Source organism: Acomys minous, assembly GCF_964271855.1.
Source record: "Acomys minous genome assembly, chromosome: 10".
Lineage (NCBI taxonomy): Eukaryota > Metazoa > Chordata > Mammalia > Rodentia > Muridae > Acomys > Acomys minous.
Genome location: NC_140491.1, coordinates 21,063,474 through 21,086,327, shown reverse-complemented (window position 1 = coordinate 21,086,327; position 22,854 = coordinate 21,063,474). Strand labels below are relative to the sequence as shown.

General features: G+C 37.9%; 1 protein-coding gene and 1 pseudogene across 8 annotated transcripts in view; one reads left to right on the top strand and one right to left on the bottom strand.

Annotated features, from left to right (window-relative positions):
- The window catches only part of LOC311606439 (high mobility group protein B1-like), a 29,197-nt pseudogene extending 10,133 nt beyond the window's left edge, over positions 1–19,064 (top strand). Inside the window, exons 2-3 of the transcript in view lie at positions 9,934–10,561; positions 18,939–19,064. The product of the transcript in view is annotated as a high mobility group protein B1-like (transcript). The remainder of the gene's footprint in view (positions 1–9,933; positions 10,562–18,938) is intronic.
- The window catches only part of KCNIP4 (potassium voltage-gated channel interacting protein 4), a 1,038,736-nt gene that overhangs the window by 42,046 nt on the left and 973,836 nt on the right, over positions 1–22,854 (bottom strand). The gene's annotated exons all lie outside the window — the stretch shown is intronic.

The following is a 22,854-nucleotide window of genomic DNA, read 5'->3' as shown; positions in this document are numbered from 1 at the left end:
TTTCATGTGGTTCAAAATATCCTAGGTTCACAAAGATGCTATTTTTGCTCTTTGCTCTTTATAAGATAAAGCAGAGTAAGTGCAGTGTTTTGGTTCTTTGTTGGTGAGTTTTAGTGCATAGAGAGAAAGAAGAAGGTAAATAAGTCCCCACTTTTCTTAGTTATTTGGTATTTCGATCTCAGATACGTTTTGTTTCATGAATTTTGTCTTTATATCCTGAAGTTCTGGTCTTTAGTGTACTAATTCAAAGACCAGATGATATTGAAATTGTGAAAAGTAAATAATAAATAAAAACAATGTAAAACCGTATGCAAAACCTAGGCTCATATTTAGGACATGAAAATTCTCAAGGACACTTAATTCACAATTATTCTTACTTATTCAAATCAAGTCCAATCATTGATTTTCTGTGAGGCCTGTGCAGGGATAAAACTAAAGGAGATGGTGAACAATGGGAGCTGTCTTCCCATTTCAGTATGACTTACACTACATGGAAAAATATCCTTGAGAAATAATTTGTTCTGGATATTTGAACTTTAGTTCTATTATTAATGAGGTTTCTTCCTTGTATATTTTTCTTGCTTTGTGCTACCAGCTTAGGAGGAGAATTATGATATAAAGTTCTTAGACACAACCCTCCTTGACTGTTCCCCTCCCCCTCCCCAGTCCTCTCTTTTTTCCCCTTCCCTGGCCTCTCCTCTTTTCCCTTTTCCCTTTCCTTCTCATCTCTTTCTTCCCCTCTTTGTTCTCTGTGCAGCCCCATTTCTGTACCCTTACTCCATCACTATTTCTAGTCCTATGGATGGTTTTATGACCTAAGTGCTTCTCAAACAGCTATGCAGAAAACACTTGGGAAGCTGGAGTCTGCATTTCTAGATAGAGAAAATGCCCTACCTTAAACCAACTACCTAGGACTATATTTGCTGATACATCAGGCAATTATTCAGATCATTGTTATTTGACAGCACATGCAGTCTCATGGCACGCTGTTTGTAAATTGGCTTTAGACAACTTTAGAGCACACTTGAGAGTGTATTTTGCACTTACTTACTGTGTCTCATAATAATTTAATAAAATGGCAATATTGTGTTTTTCACAGAAAATCACAACCATACAATGTAATTAGCAAATTTACTTTTCATCATTATAGCTTTCTTCATTTTTCATATTCATATAATGAGTATGAATTAGTTTCATTGTTAGATCAAATGAAAGGTTCTTATATAATGAAGAGAATATTTATTGTTGGGAGACACTTCTGTATAATGTCGTAGTTCACCATGTCCGGACAGCTATCCAGACTCAGCACAGAATGGAGGACTCCCTTTTTTAGGAGGGGGCTTCTGTCTCTCTGTGTGACTTCACCTGAAGAGTGTCCCTAAGTACGACCCCTAACCCTGAGGGAGTGATGGCAAAAATGCAGGTTCAATTTCCTTTCTCCTGGTAAGAACCTGCCCAACTAGTACTTGGAATTCCTGGAATGTAAACCATTCCCAGCTCATCAAGTCCCAGCCAATAGTATGTACCTACCCTGGGAACCCCTCACCCCACCCCTCCAAAACTATACAACCATAAATAAAGTTGAGCTGTCTCACTGCAGCTGCTCCTGGAAGTCAGTCATTCCATCACACTTGCCGCCTGTCGGAACTCCCTTGCTGTTGACTCAGTTCTCTTTACCCTAGTGGATGTGTAATGCCCAACAATCCCAGGGAGGGTCACATGTTACCATCATCAAAAAACTTTCCTTGTTACACTCCATTCTATTCATTTGTCAGCTTTTAAAGAAGTATAACAAGTGCAAAGTATACTATGGTTTTTCACATACTTAGTCATAGGCGATTTCTCCTTCTTTTTGACTCTTAGTCATACTGGAGGAGTTGCCAAAAGAGATACTATTTATTGGTGAGGGAACAATTAGACAAAAAAATTGGAAAATCTAGACCACTTCCTTATTCTTCCCTTAGCTGCTTACCTCTTTCATGGTCTTAGGTAGTTCCCAAACTATCATAGTGTTTTTGTAAGTATAGGCTTCATGGAAAATCCTTCATCTAACACATAGGATGATCACAAGAAAGCATAAAAGTACACTTTTATGAAAGATGCCTTTGATCTACACATTTTAAAGAACATATTGTTACTGTTTCAATGGTCCTTGTCCAGACTCCCATTTATCACAAAATTGGTCTGAAGGGCCTTTTGAAACATAGGCATATAGATGGCAGCTGATACAGCTAAATTGGAAATGACCAAACTGTAATATTCCTTCATTTCGGTCTTCGCATTACATCCTGACAGGCAGTTTTCGCATTTCATAGTAATAAACCAATTTATATCTGAAAAAAATTTTTTTACATACTCCCATATCTTCTAACCAATTTTCTGCTAACAGTTTATTTTTTAGACAGCTTTATTTAGATGAAAATGGTCTACTTGGACATTTTGGTGTTGCTTCTGATAATGCCATATAAGAGTATTAAATGCTGTGCTATATTTCTGATGGCCTTGTAAAGATTTTCTTTTCTGCATGCAATTTAATTTTCCTTTTAGAGTTTCCCTCCTGCTATTTTTATATTGACTTTATTATGTAGCATGATTAAAGTAGTTCTCAATAAAAAGCTACTTTAGTGTTAGACAAGATAAGCACTTAACTGTACATAAAGGGCTATTTCTAAGTACATTAACTTTAAGTGCAAAGCTATTTTATAATGATTAATTCACAATCTTCTTTCTATTTCCTGCTGAATCAAAAATAGTCATTTACAATTTAAGACAGTTTATTGATTATTGACCCCACAAGTTATGCTATTAGTAATTAGAGGAATGTAATCCATAAATTTTATACTTACAACAGTACAATTAAATTATTTACATTTATTACTAATATAATTTATTTTTAATTGGAATTCTCATATGGAATATTTTTTACTTAAAAAGAAACAAATTTTCATAAAATAATTGTCTACCTACTCATATATATATTTATAAGTTGCAAGGTATAGCTATTTGGTGATACATAAAAGCAGTTTATTCTAAAAACTGAGTATCTTCTCCCATGTTTAAAGGGATGTTAGAGAGATGTTATTGTATAACTTTTTCCTGAAGTATTTTATTTTTCCCTAAAATTCTTTTCAGTTCATACTGCAATTACTCATTTGTTTGCATATGTTATGACCCATTGTATTTTAAATTCTGTGTTGGACAGAAGATTTTTGTGTATCCCATTCACTGCTAGATTCCTGTATTGAGCATAGAACCTAAGAAGTAAGAGTCTGGTAAATATTTGTTATTAGTTAACAAAGAAGTTATAAATGGTGTAAGACCAAGGTGTTCATATGCATATTAAGGGAGAAAGGTGTGATTCATGTAACTCTGAACACATATGTTGACTAAAACCCTAATGCTTCTGAAAATCATCAAAGGTGCTTTCCATGATTGTTAGTTTTGTTTTCTTTTGTTTCTCAATGGTGAATACTTTGGATATTAATCCACAACCATTTCTCCTACCAAATGAGCATAATTCTAGGTAACTTTATCATTGCTGTGATTTGTAGAAGAATAGAGAAGGCATACAGCCAAGTAGCAGAGGTAGATACAGTTCTGAAAATATATCACAGCGCTGGCCCAACAGAGCATGAGGAATCTAACATCTCATAGCGGGCATCAAGGGAGAGCAGACCCCAAGGAAGAGAGTTATGAGCAACTCAGGCTCACAAAGAAGGCCAAATGATTGCACGAACAATGGCTACTAGTAACCTGCCCAGTGTCTTCAAGGAGAGGAGAGAGACATTTCAAAAGATGATTAATTAAGTAGCTAAATTCAGGCAGAAAAAAAATATTTTCTTCAGAATATAAAATGAGAACTCTGAAGATTTAGACTAAGAGTTCTGTAGTGAAGAAGTAATTAGGAAAATTTGCTAGTCACATGGCAAAATATTAGCCTTCTATAAAAAGTTAAAGACAAATAAGCCATGACTGAAGCCCTCTGTGCATGGTGTGTCTCTGTATAGCATATCTTCAAACCTTCCCCAAGTAATCTGAACATTTTCATACTAAGTTCACAAACTAAACAAGAGGAAAGATATCTCCTTTCTCTAAATTCCTATCTCCTCATTAAATTTAGCAATTGGTTAATGTTTATTTGAAAATTCTTTTGTTACGATATTATTCTTCTAGATTGAGCCATCATATTTACCAGTAATATTTTGTTAGATCACTGAGATTTTTCTATAATCTAAAAAATAATTTCTGAGAGATCCAGAAATTTTTATATCTGAATTTGTCATAGAGGACAAATGCTAAGACATATAATTAAAATGACTCAAACATAAAAGATATGTCAGATAAATGTGAAGCAATAAAACACTTCAAAGCAATGTAAAAAAAAATATATTCATGACTTAAAATGGGGCTATTTATAAGAAATACACTGCAAACACTATACAAAATTTTTTCTTTTTCCTAGATTCATATCCATGGTCATTTTTTCCCCCATAGCTTTACTAGGCTTAGCCAAATGATTTGCTTTGAGCAACCATAAAACTGCTCGAATAAACTACAACACCCATAATCCCAATGCCAGGGAAGCGCGTCCAGAGAAAACAGGAATTCTAGATTAGCATAGATCTCATTCCCAGGAAGCCTCCTACGACAATGCTACTAGTAAATTGTTAGGGCCTTCTGCTGTTCGTCTCCTGCCATGTGAGGACAGTCAGGCTGGCTGGTCAGTTGCCAACCACAGGCCATTTCTAAGACTCAAGTCAAGATCCTCCAGGATCCACCTTACAGAGGCACATGGGTGAGCTGTGAGAGAGCAAGTGAGACATAAGGAGAAGAGCGGTTGGGGTGTCTCACAAAGCAGTGAGGTTAAACAGAGAAATAGTTCTAACTACCTCCTAAATATCAGCATGGTTTGCTGCAGAGAAAAGGCTAATTGTTGCTGAAATCTAAACCCAGAAGTTCTAGAAGTTAAGTGCTGCCATGAAAAATATGTGACTTTTTGCTTTTGAACTAGGAAGTAGGTGGAAGCTATAAATAAGCAGCAGTGAAATAATAAAGTTTAGAAAAATTGCCAGTTGACTGCTAATGGAACCTGAAAAAAACAAAACAGAAGTGCTTTATGTGACTAGAAAAATGCGAGTACTGTCATCTTCAGCACCTTCAGCACCTGCCCAGTGTACCTGTGGATCATGACAAGCAAGTATAGAGATGAGCATTGTAATGCTATTTAGATTATAGTGATTGCATAAGATAAGAGACATGGAGAGAGAGACACAGAGAGAGAGAGACAGAGAGAGAGATTCTTAAGACTTTTTTCCCATTAATTTCACTATGCTTTTGTTTCCATTTCATTTTTATGTGCTCATTTCTTAACTTCATTCTCAAAAATATGATCAATCTCTGAATCATAGCTTTAGTGCTTTTGACCTACTGATTCAAGCTAGTATGTCGTTTAAAAAAAAAACTTGAAATCCCTATACATTTTTGCCCAGAGTCTCTTTCTCCTTGGTCTTATGAAGCACACGTGACAGCTCATGTTGGTAAGAATGTGTGGTATGAGAAACAATCACCCTTTGCTGGTGGGAGTGCAAACTCTTACAGCCACTGCAGAAATCAGTGTGGCAGTTCCTCAGGAAGATGGGAATCAATCTACCTCAAGATCTGGCTATACCATTCTTGGGCATGTACCCAAAGGATATTCCATCCTTCCACTGAGCCACTTGCTCAGCTATATTCATAGCTGCTCTATTCAGAATAGCCAGAGATTGAAAACAACCTAGATGTCCCTCAACAGAAGAATGGATAAAGAAAATATGGTACATTTATACAATGAAGTATTATTCAGATGTTAAAAAACTGATATCATGACATTTTTTTTTTTTTTTTTTAGGCAATTGGATGTCCATTTAAATGCTGATTTCTCTACCCAACTATCTGTTTCAATCAGGACATGGCATTGTAACATTTGTTCTAAGTATCTCCTGTCTGAAGTTTGTGGAAACATGCTCACCATTTGTTCTCTGTTGTGCCAATAAAATGCTGACCAGCCAATGCTGAGTGATATAGCGGGTAGGGTGAGACATCTGGGTCCAGTGAGGGGAGGAGAAAAAGAGGGAAAGTAGGATATTAAGCCAGGAGGAGAGGACCAAGACACATCAGAAGAAAGGGACTAGAGCTAGAAGATGATTAAAAAATGCAAGAATAATGTAGGAGATTTGCATGGCAGGAAGCTAGACGTGCGTGGAGGTTACTGTGGAGTAATTATTGCTCAGTATTGTGCTCTAGGCAAATTAAATAAATCATAGTCTCCATGTGTCATTACTTGGGTAAACAGCTGGCTAAAGATAAACTGCTGCCGTACTAAATTTATGATTTATACCGCATTACTAATCCTACACTCCTGCAACAGATGGGAGCAAGTGTAGAAATTTACAGCCTGACATTATTTACAGAGTAAGAATCTTTGGAATATTCAGCCTTAAATGGAATATTTCCATCAAATATCTCACCTCAGAGCTCAGAGAACCCTGTGGAAGAGGAGATGGAAAAGTGTAAGGTCAGAGGGGATGAAGTACGTCACAAAAACAAAATTATCTTTATTATCATGAGCACAGCCCACATGAGCTCACAGAGACAGAAGCAGCATACTCAGGGCTTGCCCGGGCCTATCCCAGGTCTTCTGCTTATATGTTATGTCTTCCAGTTTATTGTTTTTATGGGATTCCTGAGTGTGTGAACAAGTTAATCTCTGATTCTCGTGCCTTCTTTTGGTCTCTTTTCCTTCTGTCAGTTTGTCTTGTCTAATGTTAATGTAATGGGTTTTGTTTTACTTTATTGTATTTTGTTTTGTTAATATTTTAAAGAAATGCATGAATGCGTGAATAAATTAGTGAAAACCCACTTAGCCTCTATGGTAAAGGGTAGCAACTAAACTGTCGCAAGCTGCTAGGAGAGGGAAAGCCAGTTTTCTCCAAAAGAGTGACACTGGGTATATTTACACCTCTAGGTCAGTCTAGAGTAGTCGACCAAAATATAATGGTCTCCTAATTTTTAATGTGTTTATATTTGTGATAGTTTGGTGGGTTGTTTGTCCCTCTCTTTGGGGTGTGGTTTCATTTTATTTTTTCCTATTCATTTCATTTATTGGTTTCTGGTGGGGGGAGCTATTATTGTGCTGTTTTGAGAAAGAATTTCAGGTGTGTGTGTGTAGGTAGGAGAAGATACACAAGGACTTGAGGAAGAGAAGAATATGATTAAAATTTGTTTAAATTTAAAAGTTGTTTTAAATGACAAAAAAGTATATAAGAACACACTGATTTTGTATCTGTTAATTTTTATGATATTTACTAGTTTATCTTAAATCTTCTGATTTTTAGTTAAAAACACACTACTATTAAATGTTAATGGCCAGCATTAAGTAACCATTTATCATTGTACCTTTCTGTTATGTACTCAATAATTTTAGCTTCTACTCATAATTTATTGTGTACACTGTTGAACTTTTTCTGTTCCTCTTGTATTTTTCACAAGACACTTTTCAAATGAATATGAAGCCTAATATCACAAAAGAAAGCCAAATCTACCTTTAACTATTATATTTCAAATGAAAATAACATATGTAAATGTGCATATGTGCCTATGAATGAGTGATGTTTTGAGCTACTCTCATATGCATGTATTATTAAAATTTACAATGTTAGTTAAATACTGAATTATTTATCAGTCACTGAAATGTGTCTTCTGTCATTTTGTGAAAATGAACAAATGCATACACAGTGCTTAAAGACTAGGGAAATGCGTGAGGATTTTTTTTTCTGCTCTGAGTTTAAGTATTTCTTCTCTGCAGGCAAAATGTACCAATTTAGTATTCATAACATACAACCCTGTTCAAAATAATGAAAATCCAGTTTTGGTATATTTGTTAATTTAATACTCATTCCAACTCAGAAGTTTCACAGCTTGAAGTAATTGTTTGCTTGTATGTGTCACCTGGCAATTTTGGGGTCAAACTACTTCACAGGGATTGTGGGTGAGTTAATTAAGTGTGCAACATTTTGGTCTTTGTGCTGAGTACTGAACACTGGAGGATAAAGACAGATAATACATTTTTTTTCTTTTTTTACTACTACCATTAATTAAAACAATGATCTGTATATGGAAGATTTTAGGTAGCAGAGAAAACAAGAAATACATTCTCAAATATTTTAGGACCCCCAATAGAAATAATTTCAACTGAATATAAACTACACAAAGCATGTACAGTGAATACTGTTGTATGGCCACAACCTATATTGCATCATCAGTTGGCTATGTGAATATTGAATTTCTCAATAAATACTTTTTATAATAACATCTGTACTCCAAGAACCTCGCACATTGTGTAAATGCTACATTTTCAAATAAACAGCAGCCTCATATTTTCCATTTCCCTTAAGTCATGAGATGATCTCTGTTGCTCTGATACTGAAGACCTGAGGACAAGCCCTCTAGCCCTAGCTGACCTTTGGTTGTGTAATAATATTTCCCGTTTCCAACTTTTACAATAAATATAAAAATTCAATTTCTGTGCTACAAGCTGGAAAGGACTCAAGTGTCACTGAGTTTTTCTCAAAGGCTATTTTCTGATTTTGTCTACATTTGTATTCTGCACATTCAATGGAGGGAAGTAATAACATTTTCTGTCTGTTAGAGAGGCTATTGCAGGGGTACATAGAAGAAAAAATCATAAAATATATTTCACAAACCACAAAGAGAAAACAAAATGATTTATTGGTTTTGAACCACTGGGTCTGCTATCATGGTCACCAAATGTGCCTAGGTATATCAAATGGTGACTTCAGAAAGATCAATCTATGATAAGAGAGTCTAGTGTGAGAATTCTTTCTTCCATGGCATGGTAGAATGAATTCATTAGCCAATTGACTTTGTAGTCACATTAAGTCTGGTCTCTCTCTACTACATGCAAAGAATGGAGGCCATCCACTGTTCTTTCTGAATACAATTGTAAGCAACCAATAGAATTATTTTTACTATAATTGCTTATTAGTATTGCTTTTTTTCTATTCTGAACTTTCATTTTATCTGATCCATATCTTTTTAAAAATTTATTCAGATTACAACTTGATTGTTATCCCATCACTTGTATCCTCCCCTCCCTCCCTCCCTCTCTCCCAACCCCACTCTATTCCCCTCCCCTAGGTCCATAACCAAGGGGCTCTCCTCCCCCACTTTATGGTCACAGCCTATCAAGTTTCATCTTCATAGCCTGCCTATTCTTTCTTTGAGTGCCACCAGGGCTCCCCACCAAGGGGAGGCCGTCAAATATGGGGCACCAGACTTCATGTCAGAGTTAGTCCTTGCTCTCCACATAACTGTGGAGAATGTCCTGCCCATTAGCTAGACCACAGTTTGGGTTTCGATGTTTATTACTTGTATTGTCCTTGGTTAGTACAATAGTTTACACAGATACCCTTGGGGCCTAATCCATCCATTACGATGTTCTTCTTGTAGATTTCTAAGATCCTCTGGATGCTTCTATTTCCCCATCTCCTATATTTCTCTTACCTAGAGTCCCAGTAGGATGTCCTCACACCTATCCAGTCTCCTGGTAAGTGAAGACTTTCATAAGACATGCCTCTTGAGCTAGTGCCCAATTATAAGTGAGTATGTACCATGTGAGTCTTTCTGCTTCTGGGCTAACTCACTCAGTATGATCGTTTCTAGTTCCATCCATTTGTCTACAAATTTGGGGATGTCTTTGTTTTTATAGCTGAGTAGTATTCCCTAGTGTAAATGTACCACACTTTCTTTATCCATTCTTCAACTGAGGGACATTTAGTTTGATCAAAATCATTTTAGATAAGCAGTGACATGTAGGTTAACAATAGTTTGTAGTCCATTGTGAGTCAGATCACCAATAGGTTAGAAATTTTATAGGTAATAAGATATGGATCACACTGGACTCCTTCACGTACCCCACGCCAATTTGATCCATATCACAAGAAGAAACATCCAGACACTTCTGTCAATTTCTCAGAGTTCTCCAAGAAGTGCTCAGAGAGGTGCAAGACCATGTCTTCTAAAGAAAGGGGTAAATCTGAGGACATGGCAAAGGCTCGCTGAGGACAAGGCTCGCTATGAAAGAGAAATGAAAACCTACATCCCCTCCTCAAAGAGGAGACCAAAAAGAAGTTCAAGGATCTCATTGCACCCAAGAGGCCTCCTTTGTCCTTCTTCTTGTTGTTCTGAGTACCGCCCCTAAATCACGGGAGAGCACCAAGGCTTATCCATTGGTTATGTTGCAAAGAAACTAGGAGAGGTGTGGAACAACACCGCTGCAGATGACAAGCAGTCCTGTGAGAAGGAGGCTGCCAAGGTGAAGAAGTACAAAATGGATTTTCCTGCCTACAGAGCTAAAGGAAAGCCAGGTGCATAGAAAAAGGGGATGGTCAAGGCTAAAAGGAGCAAGAAAAAGAAGGAAGAGGAAGATGATGAAGATGATGAGGAGAATGAAGAAGATGAGGAAGAGGATGAAGAAGAGGAAGAAGATGATTATGATGAAAATGTTGGTTCTTGCAGAGTTTTTTTTTTACTTGTCTATAAAGCATTTAACCCCCCTGTACACAACTTACTCCTTTTAAAGAAAAAAATTGAAATGTGTAAGATTTGTTTTAAAACTGTACAGTGTCTTTTTTTTTTTTTTTTTTTTTTTTTTTTGTATAGTTAACACACTACCAAATGTGTCTTTAGCTAGCCCTGTCCTGGTGGTATTTTCAATGGCCAGTGACCTTGCCTGGTACAGTCTGGGGGTTATAAGTTGGCATGGAAATTTAAAGCAGGTTCTTGTTGGTGTACAATGCAAATTAGTTATATATGGGGATGGTAGGCTTTGTTTATTCCTTTTCTCTCTTTCTTTCTTTTTTTTCTTTTTTTTCCTATTTTTTGTTTTTGTTTTTGTTTTTTTCCATCTTCAGTTGTCCTTGATGCTGCTTATATGAAGATAATTGTTGTTCTGTTAATTGAATACCATTCTATAATTGAAAAAAAAATGTGGCTCTTTTATTGACATTCTGAATGCTTCTAAATAAATACAATTTTTTATTAGGAAAAAAAAACCCAAAACTGATTGGTATCAAACTAGTGCATATATTCAACATGATGAGAGATTCTGCTTTTCTGCAATGAAGTTACCCTTCACAGTATGAACATAAACAGATTCCACTCCAGGAAGAAGAGATCTGCATGCCTGTGAATTTGCATGGTCTCTCATCATGTGGGCCTGTGGCCTTAGTCAATTTCTTACCATATATTTTTTTAAAACATTGTGAGACCTTGACTTGCATAATGTCCTTCAGAGCATTTCAAGTTCATTCAGAGCATACATGTCATTCACAATTAATGCTAGTCTTTGTTTCTTCATTAGCTCATATCAATCTAAAGAGAATTTGGGGGGGTGGCAATAATTCAAACATTAACACAACAATGATGCTCCCATGAACACACAGCAGTTTTCAGTACTGTTGGCAAGTAATAGCAAGCTAAAGCAAGCCTACAGTCAATTATAAAACCCATGAGTCAAGAGTGGTTTTTATACTCTTAAGTCTTGAAATTTGATAAAATAGAGGTGGGGCAACAGCAACACATGTAGCCCATGCAGTCTAAGACATTTACTCTGAAGGGCTTTTACTGATCTCTGTCCTGCAATATCGCTACATATGTTTTATATGAAAATACAAGTTTGAAAATATAATTTAGAAGGCTTTAGGATGCATAAGACCACATTTTTAGAAGCTGGAGAAAGAAAACACATTTATATCTGCTAGAAAATATGGTCAACGAGTCATTGCCCAATATCTGTGATATAAAACACAGTCATCACTCAAGAGAGGCGCAACCATTCCTGGTAATAAAGCCTGATGAAATCACTCTCAACATCACTAAAAAGAGGACAGCGAGGAAAGGAGTGAATTTCCAATTGGAATACATGCCACAGGTGTAGCAGCAGGTTTCTTAGGGACAGGCTATGTAACAATCCCAAATGGGTCCCGATGATGTCATATTACATACAATTCCAACTACATTTCCAGAAACCTGGAGTACAGATCAGCTATTTGGCTTTCTGCGGATCTGGCTTGAGGCAAAGCTACCATGTAGACCCTGCATGGAGAGATGAGTGCCCTTTTCCATTCTTTTAAGGATGATATTTAGCTGTGCACCTGAAAGTCCTCTGCTGCCAGCTGAGCTCACACCCATCTTATTCTCTCAGTGGGCAGGGCAGTGTGTAATAAGGCATGTGACACTGCAAAGTCTTGCAGGCAAGACCAAACATGTGAAGGAAAACACTTAATAGAAAGAAGGCAGTGCCTCTACCACTTGAGGCCGTGCTTCTGCTCACACAATTTTAATACAAAACAGTAGACACACCAGGGATGGCAAACCGGCAATGAAATTACATCAGTAGCCAATAAGGTGACATTTCCGGTATAATATAATTAGCAACTAGATGCAGTTATTTTTTTTTTCCAAAAGGATGGTTTATAAATTCTTTAATCCTCCTCTTGTAAAAGAAGGTAGTTATTTATGCTTATGTAATTATACTCACAAACATATACCAAATAAATTAATTAAAGTGAAATAGCTGAAGAGGGTCACCATTTCAAAGTACACCTCCAACTCTGCCTGTAAAACATTCTTCCAGAAGTTCTATTCAAGTTAGATTTCTAAATCAACTGTCAATTATTTATTTACCACACCTGGTTTCTGACATGTCACCTCTCAGCCACAGCAGAAGTGGTGAGTATTTTAGGGCAAGGAACTGACATTCTTCCTTTGTGATATTTTTCTCCCTAGTGCCTCCCCTGACCCAACACAAAACTTTCCTTGAATTTTTCAAAGTCATGGTCTCTTTGTTTACTATTTGTTGTTACATTTATATTTATGTGTGTGTGTGTGTGTGGATATATATATATATATATATATATATATATATATATATATATTCACATTCTTAAATATAGACATCTCAGTCTGTATATGCTACTGTGTGTGTGTGTGTGTGTGTGTGTGTGTGTGTGTGTGTGTGTGTGTGTGTGTGTTTTCTTATTTACAGCACCTAGCTTGTGGACGGGATGAAGACACATCTGTTAAACCAGACCTTGTACTCTGTGTGCAATGGTAGACTTACAACAGCTTGTGTGTGTGATATTGTTATTGACAGTGTTTATGGTGGAAAAGATACTGATTTACTTGCCTGACAACTCCAATGCCAGCATCCATCTATACTCTGCAATTATCGGGCACCGAGAGCCCGAGTTAGCTTTCTCTCTCTAACCCAATGCCTGCCACAAATGTCTTGAAATGAGGCCAGCTTTGCTTTGGGTGAAGAGTTCAGTCTGAAGTGCTGAGGCGGAGCAGAGCAGCCTCATCCGGGGCAGCTTAGAAGCAGAAGGAGACAATGCTCATCTCTTCTGGTGAGTTTAAGTGTGTGTGGGGGGGGGGGGCGGGGGCAATTTTACTGCTTTCATTCATTCTAGAAACAGCCTATGGGTTGTGTTGCCCACATTCAGAAGTGATCTTTCTACCCTCCTTAATTCTCTCTGGAAACATCCTCACAAATAGACTCAGAGAAGTGCTTCTGAATCCATGCAAGTGATAATAAAGTATTAGTTGTCAAGGATCTACTGTTATAGTTAGAACTGAAAATTTTTATTAGTATGAGGAAATTCAAGAGGTAGAGCCTGGATTCCCTCTCCTGTCTTCTCCTCTCCTCACCTCTCCTCATCTCCCCTTCCCTCCCCTTCTCTCTCCTCCTCTGCTCTCCCTTGTAGTCCCCTCCCCATCCTTTCCAACACTTCCCAAATCCTCACATTCATCCACTCTTGCCTTCCCTTCCCTCCCTTCCCTTCCTGTCCCCTCCCATCCCCTCCCCTTCCCTCCCCTCCTCTCCTCCCCTCTTCTCTCCTGTCCCCTTCCCTTGCTTCATTTACTCTTTTGCCTTGCTTTCTGTCATAAATGAAGTGAACCCCCTCTGATCGCGATGTATATGTTCTGTCTTCTCTAGCTGCCAATTGCATATCAGGATGAGCTTCAATCATAGTGACTGACAGTAAGAGGAGGCGATATCCTGCTTTCTTGTTATCAGGCATAGGCGATAAGTGTGTTCTCTTGCAATTTTGTATGGCGCTTATTTCATCAGACATTTGAAAGCATGAAGGCATGCCAAGTTGGGCTTGCTCCACAGGGCTGGGGGTGGGGGTGGGGGCAAGCAGTGGTGGCTCATCTCAGGAGTTGTTCTGCGTTTACACTGTTTTTACCCTCCTACTCTGCAGCATGCTGGAGTGCAGCCTTCACTCTTAAATCAGACCTGGAGAGGCTCTGGCTGCTGTGGTGCTGACAGGTGTTCTGCATAGGCCAGCCATGCAGAAGCAATCAGAGAACACCGCTTTTCCCAGCAGTGTAGGTTGGTACATGAACTTGTGTGCACTCAACATGACTCACTTGGACTACAGTGAGTCCATAGAGGAGCATAGCAAATGCAGAATCTTGGCAACTGGGGCCATTTAGCTTCCCTCTAGCTCCTGGCAGAGGCAGTTCATCACCTGTGTTTCATTTTCCTCATGGTTTCTGTCACTGGGGGAGAAAGACCACAAAAGCAAAAAACACTGTTGAAACTGAAAGTCATTTTGCGGATAAAATGAGATTTCTCTCTTCTTTTTTGTTTTATTGCACCCTTTGGCATCTCTTTATAGATCTGATTTGATTTCTGTTTTCATTTTAAGTCTTCTCTGTGACCTCAGGTCAGAGACAATCTCAATGTCATTGTGATTTGATGGGCTTATTTATCTGTGTCCATGGGCAAAACCTCAAGGAAGAGATAGGGCAGTGGAAGTGTAGGGTGAGGGGTTGGGAAGAGAACAGCATAAGGAAGAATGAAAGGAAAGGGATGGGGCAAGAGAGGTACCAAGAGAGAAGTAGTAACACAGAGATAAAGATGTAGACCAACAGAGACAAAAATTAGTTCCTATACACCAGAAAAGATACTCCAATCTGGGATTCTGACCATCTTCCCAACTCCTCCAGGGGCTGCGGATATTCTGATTCACTATTCCATGTGATCACAGATGTTGTGTGGACCCAATCATGTTTATTTTACACCTGGGGACTCTATGTGCATGAATGCATTTGAACTTGAAGAGGACAATGAACAAGAATGAATCAATTTTCTTTTGCCATAGAGATGGTAATTTTTAAAATAAAAATTCAGTCAGTAAATATCTCTTATCTTTTACGAAGCACTTAACTCTTCTGAACGAAATATTACCTCCACCTCTGGAATGGTCTCATGAAATGCACCTGTGTGATTGTTGAGTTTCAAAGCACTGATTCTTCTAAGAAATGGGACTTTGCATGTCACTGCAGATAACTGATGGATGTAGGTGTGTGAATAAAATGAACTCATGACAACTGCAGAGTATGTCAGGTATCCATACTGCTGATTATGCCATCTGGAAAATTCATGATCATCAAGGGAATGACAGGGCGGTGCTCCTCCTCCAGGTGAGCTAAGGAGCTAATAGAACCCCACTTTACTTATGCTGAGTTCAGTTCTTAACATGATTATATAGCCTCCCTGTCCTATGTCAATGAATGAAAATAAACAATTGTTAGATAGATATGAGTGCTTTTAATTAAAGGAGTAGAACTCATATTTATTTGTTTTTTTATTAATTTATTCATATTACATCTAAATTGTTGTCCCATCCCTTGTATCCTCCTGTTCCTCTGTCCCTCCCATTTTCATCCTATTCCCCCTCCCCTATGTCTGTGACTGAGGGGGACTTCCTCCCCCTCTATATGATTATAGGGTATCAAGTTTCTTCTTGATAGCCTGTTATCCTTCCTCTGGGTGCCACTGAGCCTCCCCATCAAGCGGAAGTGGTCATATTTATTTGAATTAGCTTTTATTTTGTAAGAATGATATAGATTCATGGCTTTGCCAGTCAGTGTATATTCTAGAAGCACGCTAAGAATATACATAACCAGCTCAGGCTAATTTTAGTAGCTCTGGTTAAGTTGATATTACATGAAACCTAGGAATTTTAGTTTAAGCTTGAGTGTCGATGCAGTTAGTGTGATTGTGTTCATGTGGGCATCTATCTATATGTGTCGAGGGGAGCTACATTACAAAATTGTTTCAAGTCATTATGTGAGGAACCTTCAATAGAATATCAAGGAACTTATGTTTTTAAATGAGGAACCAATGCTGTCAAACTTTACTTGTAGAAAGCTGACTGGTCACAAGGCCCTTCAGGGACTGAAGAGAAAGGAGACATGGAGGTCAAGTTGAGTTTTGAAATAGGTGAAGGCTTAAAATGCAATTCTATACCTTATGGTGGGTAGGAAAAAGTGATGATACACATATGGCTTGTCTCCCAAAACAACTCACAATGTAGTAAAAGAATAATCCAGATACATGATCTAAAGATGGAGAACGAAGAGAAGTGGCCAATACTAGGTGAGGGGTGAATAGATGTGAGTTTGCAGAGGAATAGGGGCCCACGATCAAGAATAATTACAGGAAAAGACAGAGCTTGGAAGAAAAACCACTAAGCTAAAAAAAAAAAATTAATGTGTTGCTTTCACTTCATTGGTTGGCGCCTGAATCCAAACTGGAGACTTGTGGGATTGGGTCATGAAAACCTGAAATGACATTAGAAAAAAAAAAAAAAAAGACAGAACTGAGATAACAGTTTGAATGTTTCATAAGGGCAAGGAAAGTCCTGTCTCTGTTTGGATTTGGTTTTCTTATGGTGAATTTTTGTGTGTGTGTGTGTAGGAAAGAGTTTAGTCCATTTGAAAGACATGGTAAAAGAGAATCTGGTCTCTGAAGGGGCAGAGAAAAAGACAGTACAAGTGGCACAAAGAATGCTGGTGAGGTAGACACTAGCCTGGAAAAGGAGGATGCCGGAGCATTGAACAATACTAAACATGACATTTTAGAGGCAGGAAATTAGGAACAGGAAGATTAAAAAAAAATGATTGAAACGAATGAAACGAATAGTCTTTTCACCCAGTAGTCATTCTATATCCCCTTGCTTAGGGCGTAGGAGCCAAGCTTACACATTCTGCTTATGAAGAAGGATGCCCAAAGGGGAAAACGCTTCCTTCCCAAGTTACAGAGGATAAACCAAGATTGACTGGATCAGCATGTCTGTTCCTTTCACTGTGAGAGATTAATTTGTGGGTGGAAAGTAGACAAAGTTTGGGTCAAACGTTCACTTAGTAAATCTCTGCTGATGGCTCATCTGGGATTATCTTGTTCCATGTTAAACAAATATACTCTTAAACTTGGTACTTTAAATACATGCAGGATGCTTGGGATTAGGACAACATCTGGTAACCATGAGCTGCAAGTTTCGTAATGGTTTGTTGGAGGGTAATAGGAAATATGAGGATAATATCTAATGTTGAGTGTCACACCTCTGCAATGGCTTATCTCCAATTTCTTTCCTGTTTGAGGATAGACATGTATTTTTTTTTTACTGTTTTTAACCACTTCCAGTTGTATTTTCTGATATTTCATTCATAGGTATTTCATTCATAAGTATGTACATGCAAGGGATGTTATGGAAAAAACATATTCAGCTTTTCATTAATGTATAGAGGAAGTAATCTGCTAGGGAGAAATCAAAGCACATCTGGGATCCTTGTGGGATTGGGCTGTGTAGAAATATTAGGGGGTACTCTTGAGACATTGAAAGCATTTATAAGCTAACAGACTAAAACAAAGGAAGGCAACAATAAAAACATAATCAAAATATAGAGGAAGCGAATGTGACCAGAGGGCCTTGTAACATTTCTTCTCTTCTGTAAAAGGTAAAAGGAGAGAAAAATCTGTCCTGAGAATTGTTTCACTTTTTTTGGTGGACAATGAAATACAGAGCCAAGTGCAAGAGAAAGGGTCACGTCAGTCAACGCGAGTGGCAAAGTGATGCTTGGTAAAGGGCTTGAGTTAATATCAGACGTGAATGGGGTCAAGGAGATTGCTCATTGGGTAGGGTCTCTTGCTGTGCAAGCATTGAATATAAGCTTGGATTCCCTGCATCCATGTAAAAAGACTCAATGTGGCCATGCCTTCATATGTAACACTGGCATTGTGGAAGGCTGGTAACTGATAATAGAGTGATATCTACAACATAACCCCTACATCTAAGGCTCAGGGGAATATTGTGGAAGAGGGGTCATAAAGACTTTAGGAGCCAGAGGACCAGAACATCTCCTATAATATAGTGTCTTCTATATCAGACAAGGAAGCCACACTCATGAAAACTCATTAGCTTTTTTAGTTATTAGTGTCACATATATGCATATATATTTTTTTTTAAAGAAAAAAGGTTGTGAATTTGAGAAGAAATTGGAAGGACATGGGAAGTGCTTCAGGAAAAAATGGGGAAAGAATGATATAAATACAGCACGCAAATGTAAAATTATAAAAAGAAATTAAAAATTCAAATTATATCATTTCCATGAAAATGAAATAAAATTAAAATTAAGGCAAGCATTGGTGCACTTAGGAAGGCTCTTGAATGTCAAACATGTATTCAAGTGTTCTTTGACTTACAATGATTTTCCAACACAATAAACAAACTGTAAATTGGAAAAACAATATGAAGAAGAGATCACTTTGGCACATGCTTGGAAAGGGCTATGTTCATCTTTGCCTATTGTCTCATTGCTTGTGGTGATCCAGAGGATCATGGGAAAGGGATGGCATAGCAAAGTTATCCCTTCATGGTAGTCAGGAAGCCTAGAGCATATAACTGGGATAAAGGCTTCTTTCTGCTCTCTGTTTAATCCCTCTTAGTTCACCACCCTATTGGATGGTGCAGTAAACATTCACAGTAGTCCTCTGCACTTAAACCAACTCTTAAAACATTCTCTAGGTCACATTACAAGCATGTTTTACTGGTCTCCAAGGAACTTCTCGTCTTATTGAGCTGATGATCCAGATGAACCATCATAGCTGTGATACACGCACTAATGCCTTGACATTCAAAGAATTACCGTAAAAATGATTACAGGCATCAGTCAGCTATGTTTTGCTTACATAATATAAGCCACTCTTGATACCATAAAGAAAATGAATTGTAGCAGCCTTTGGGTCTGTAGAGCTTCACACGAGATCCAGCAGAAGTCTGGCACAGAAACTTGTGGCCTAAGTCACAAAAGAACCCTTGGGCTCACTGGCTGCCACTAACTACATAGAGAAACTCCATTCGAAAGCCAGGAGGTCTTTAGCTCAGCTGCTATTCAGTCCTGCAAACATCCTTACTGCCACAAGACAGGATCTTTCATTGAACTAGAAGCTCACCTACTTGGCTAGGTTAGCCGGCAAGTGAGTTATTGGAAATTCATGTATCTCTGGCCCACAGCGGTGGGGTTACAGGCATATGCAGCTAAGCTCAGCTTGGCTACTTGGATGCTGGGCATTTGGATCCTAGGTCTCAAGCTTGCTGGGCATGTGCTCTTACCCACTTTGTCAACTCCTCAAATTTGAAAACTTCAGGGTCTAATCAGTAAAATATTGATCAGCTGATGTATGAAGTAGTAGCAGTGCTCATTGCAACACACTTGTCCTTATTGAATAGAGGCTTAAAAAAAGATTAACTTTGGGATAGAGAGACATTCTCCTCTCAAAAGCACAGCACTATCTTAAGTTACTTGTTACTTTCTACATTTTAGTAGTTAGACACAGGATGATTTGAAAGTCAAATAACTTTCCAGCTCATGTCTCCAAACCCACATTGTTCTGACAGCAGTGGAAAGCTCGGTTCTGGGAACAGTCATAGAACCACTGTCAGGAGACAGGAGAAGCTGGAGCCTTTCCCAAGGTACCTTGAAATTGAAATTTCACTGTCTCCTTTCCAGGAAGGTAGAAAGAATGCTTTCGGGAGTAACTGCCTTATCTTCAGAACTGTGGCTGACAAGAGAGCTTGTTGCCAGGGACAGTTACACACACACACACACACACACACACACACACACACACACACACACACACACACACACAAATAAGCTCTGAAGGAGTAGCTTGAGGACAGGATGAAAGTCCCTCGAGTTGTCAGGGGATGTGAAATCAAGTTCTGTCATCCCCTGTGGGTGTCTGGCTACAAGGTCTAATTCACTGTTATTATGGTCTTCCTGCACATGAGCTGGGGAAATACGTTCAAGGAAGAATGACTGGTCCCCAAATGCAGAGCTGAAGACCCTGTAGCAGTTCTCTCATGTTGAGGATTTATTAGCTCAGTAAGGTAGGGCCAACTTTGTCTCTTCAAAGTAACTAGAGATATTTTTATTTGAAAATTTTAGGTGATAGTGAAAGGGGCATGAAAACTTTACAAAACTTTTGGGACATTTTATAGGTTGGCATCAACAAAAAGTTCATTGTTTATTTATTTATCATTTTTAATATATTTTGTTCATTTATTCATATTACATCTCAATTGTTATCCTATTCCTTGCATCCTCCCAGTCCTCCCTCCCTCCCATTTTCCCCTTACTCCCCTCCCCTATGTCTGTGACTGAGGGGGACTTCCTCCCCCTGTATATGCTCATAGGGTATCAAGTCTCTTCTTGGTAACCTGCTATCCTTCCTCTGAGTGCCACCAGGCCTCCCCATCCAGGGGACGTGGTCAAATATGGGGCAAATTTTTAAAAAATGTGTAGATAGTATAATTTTATTTTCTGTAATGTAAGTTTTAAATTCAAATATGTTGTAAGATATGTAGTTTCATATAATTAACATGTGCAGTGCCACAATCAGTTGTCAATTTTGTGGGGAGCCCTCATTGCTGCTCATTATATCGTCTAGTATTTTGAAATGGTCTCACATTGTAACACAGGATGGCTCTAAATTCAATTTAAATCCAAACAAACAAGCTGAGCTTCAGCCTCCTATGTGCTAGGATTATAGGCGCTTACCACTATGCCCTGCTTCTCTTTAAATTTTTTAGGAACAATATATAACACCATTAATAATAGTCATTTGGATGTATAAGTCTCCAAAACTACATTATTCTTATCTAACAGTAATTATAAATTATTTAAGCAGACAACCCATATCTTTCTCTACTGACATATTTTAGCCTTTGATAACCACCAGTAGACTCAGTACTTTTAAAATTACATCTTTATTAAAATCAAGGATTCACTATTTAGGCTTAGTTAGCCTCTATTTTATTTCTTAGTAAACTGAATATGTGCTTAGAGGATGTAGAAACGTGACTGTGGAAATACTTCTATGCAGAAATTTAAAAAATGATACTTTGATGTTCAGACCAATTTTTTGGAATGTTTTAACTTAGAAGAATTCAAAGGAATTTTAATGGAGAAGGAAAAGAACTCCTATTTTATTCATGCCAAATATTAGCAAGTAGCATTAGTTCATCAAACTTCCTGCTGAGAAAATACTGTTACAAAAGAAAAGTAAATCTCTGAGAGGAAGGAAGATCAACAAAGACTGAAAACATACATACAAGTAATATTATACAAACTGAGAAGGTTGCACTGATGTATTTAGGAACACACACACACACACACACACACACACACACACACACACACACACCACATTTATGTAACAATGAATTAAAAAAGAGACCATGAATTTTAAAGAGAGCACTGAGGGGTACATGGGAGAGTTTGAATGGAAGAAAAGGAAAGAGAAAATAATGTAACTATATTATAATTTCAAAAAAATTTAAAAGTAAAAACATTGTAGAGTTTATATGTCTATTTTGGTTATAGAAATCTTGTTTATATTTTTATTCTCTGAGAATTTCATGTTTATATAAGGAGACAGACAGTGAAGCATGATCCACTCCACATATGTCCTGCCTTCCACTTGCCACACTTCTAAACATCAAGGCTTCTATTTAAAAAGAAAAGATACACTAAATCCATTTAGTGTTGCCCATAAAAGAATGGGAGTGGGGCCATCCCCTGAAGCATGGAGCACTTACCAGTGTCCTGATCCCCCTGCATGTTCCCCCAAGCAGGAATCTACTGATAAAAAATATAATTTTTGGTAATTTCATTATATCTGCAGGATTTTTACAAGGTTCACCTCTTTAAGCATCTTTAATCTTTTTTTTCTTCTTCAAGAGCGGTATGTTTTTCCATTGGATGCGGGTTATCGCAATGGTTATAATATGCCCTGCCTACTGAGGTCTGTTTTCTGATCTTCTATGCTTCAATTCAATAATCACTCCCCTAGATTCTGTTTCATGCCCTTTGCCCTGCCCAGAAAACTTAATTCTCTTTTCCCTGAATAGTGCCTTTACTCTCATCTTGCAGTTATCTATGACAGTAGGCCATTTTTATCATTTTTTCCCCTGACCTTCTTAATTAAAACTACTTAAGGGCTTCTTTATATCCATCAGCCTAATAGCAAATATTTTCAGGAATTCTAAGTATGTACGAAGGTTATAATTATCATTGGCTTTAAAGTTCAAACAAAATGTATTTTCCATGTAATCAGATACTTTCTGTTACATTTTTGTCCATTTAATGACTCCTTCAAGGGTTCATGACAGGAGATGGTGCCATAGGTGATAACGATAGGAGCAACTGAATCTGCCAGAACAGTCACAAAACCAACCATGTGGATTGAAGGAACACTATTATTTTTTTAGATATAGCCTTACAGTGGGCTGGTGTTCCCAGGATTCACCGAGTATATAGGGTACCCCTGATACTTTACAGCATAGCTTGGGAGCACATTGCATGGTGTCCATTGTATGGAGCCTAAGCACTAAGGGACATGTGTAGGAAAGGCGTCCTTCAGATGGGCCAACCCTC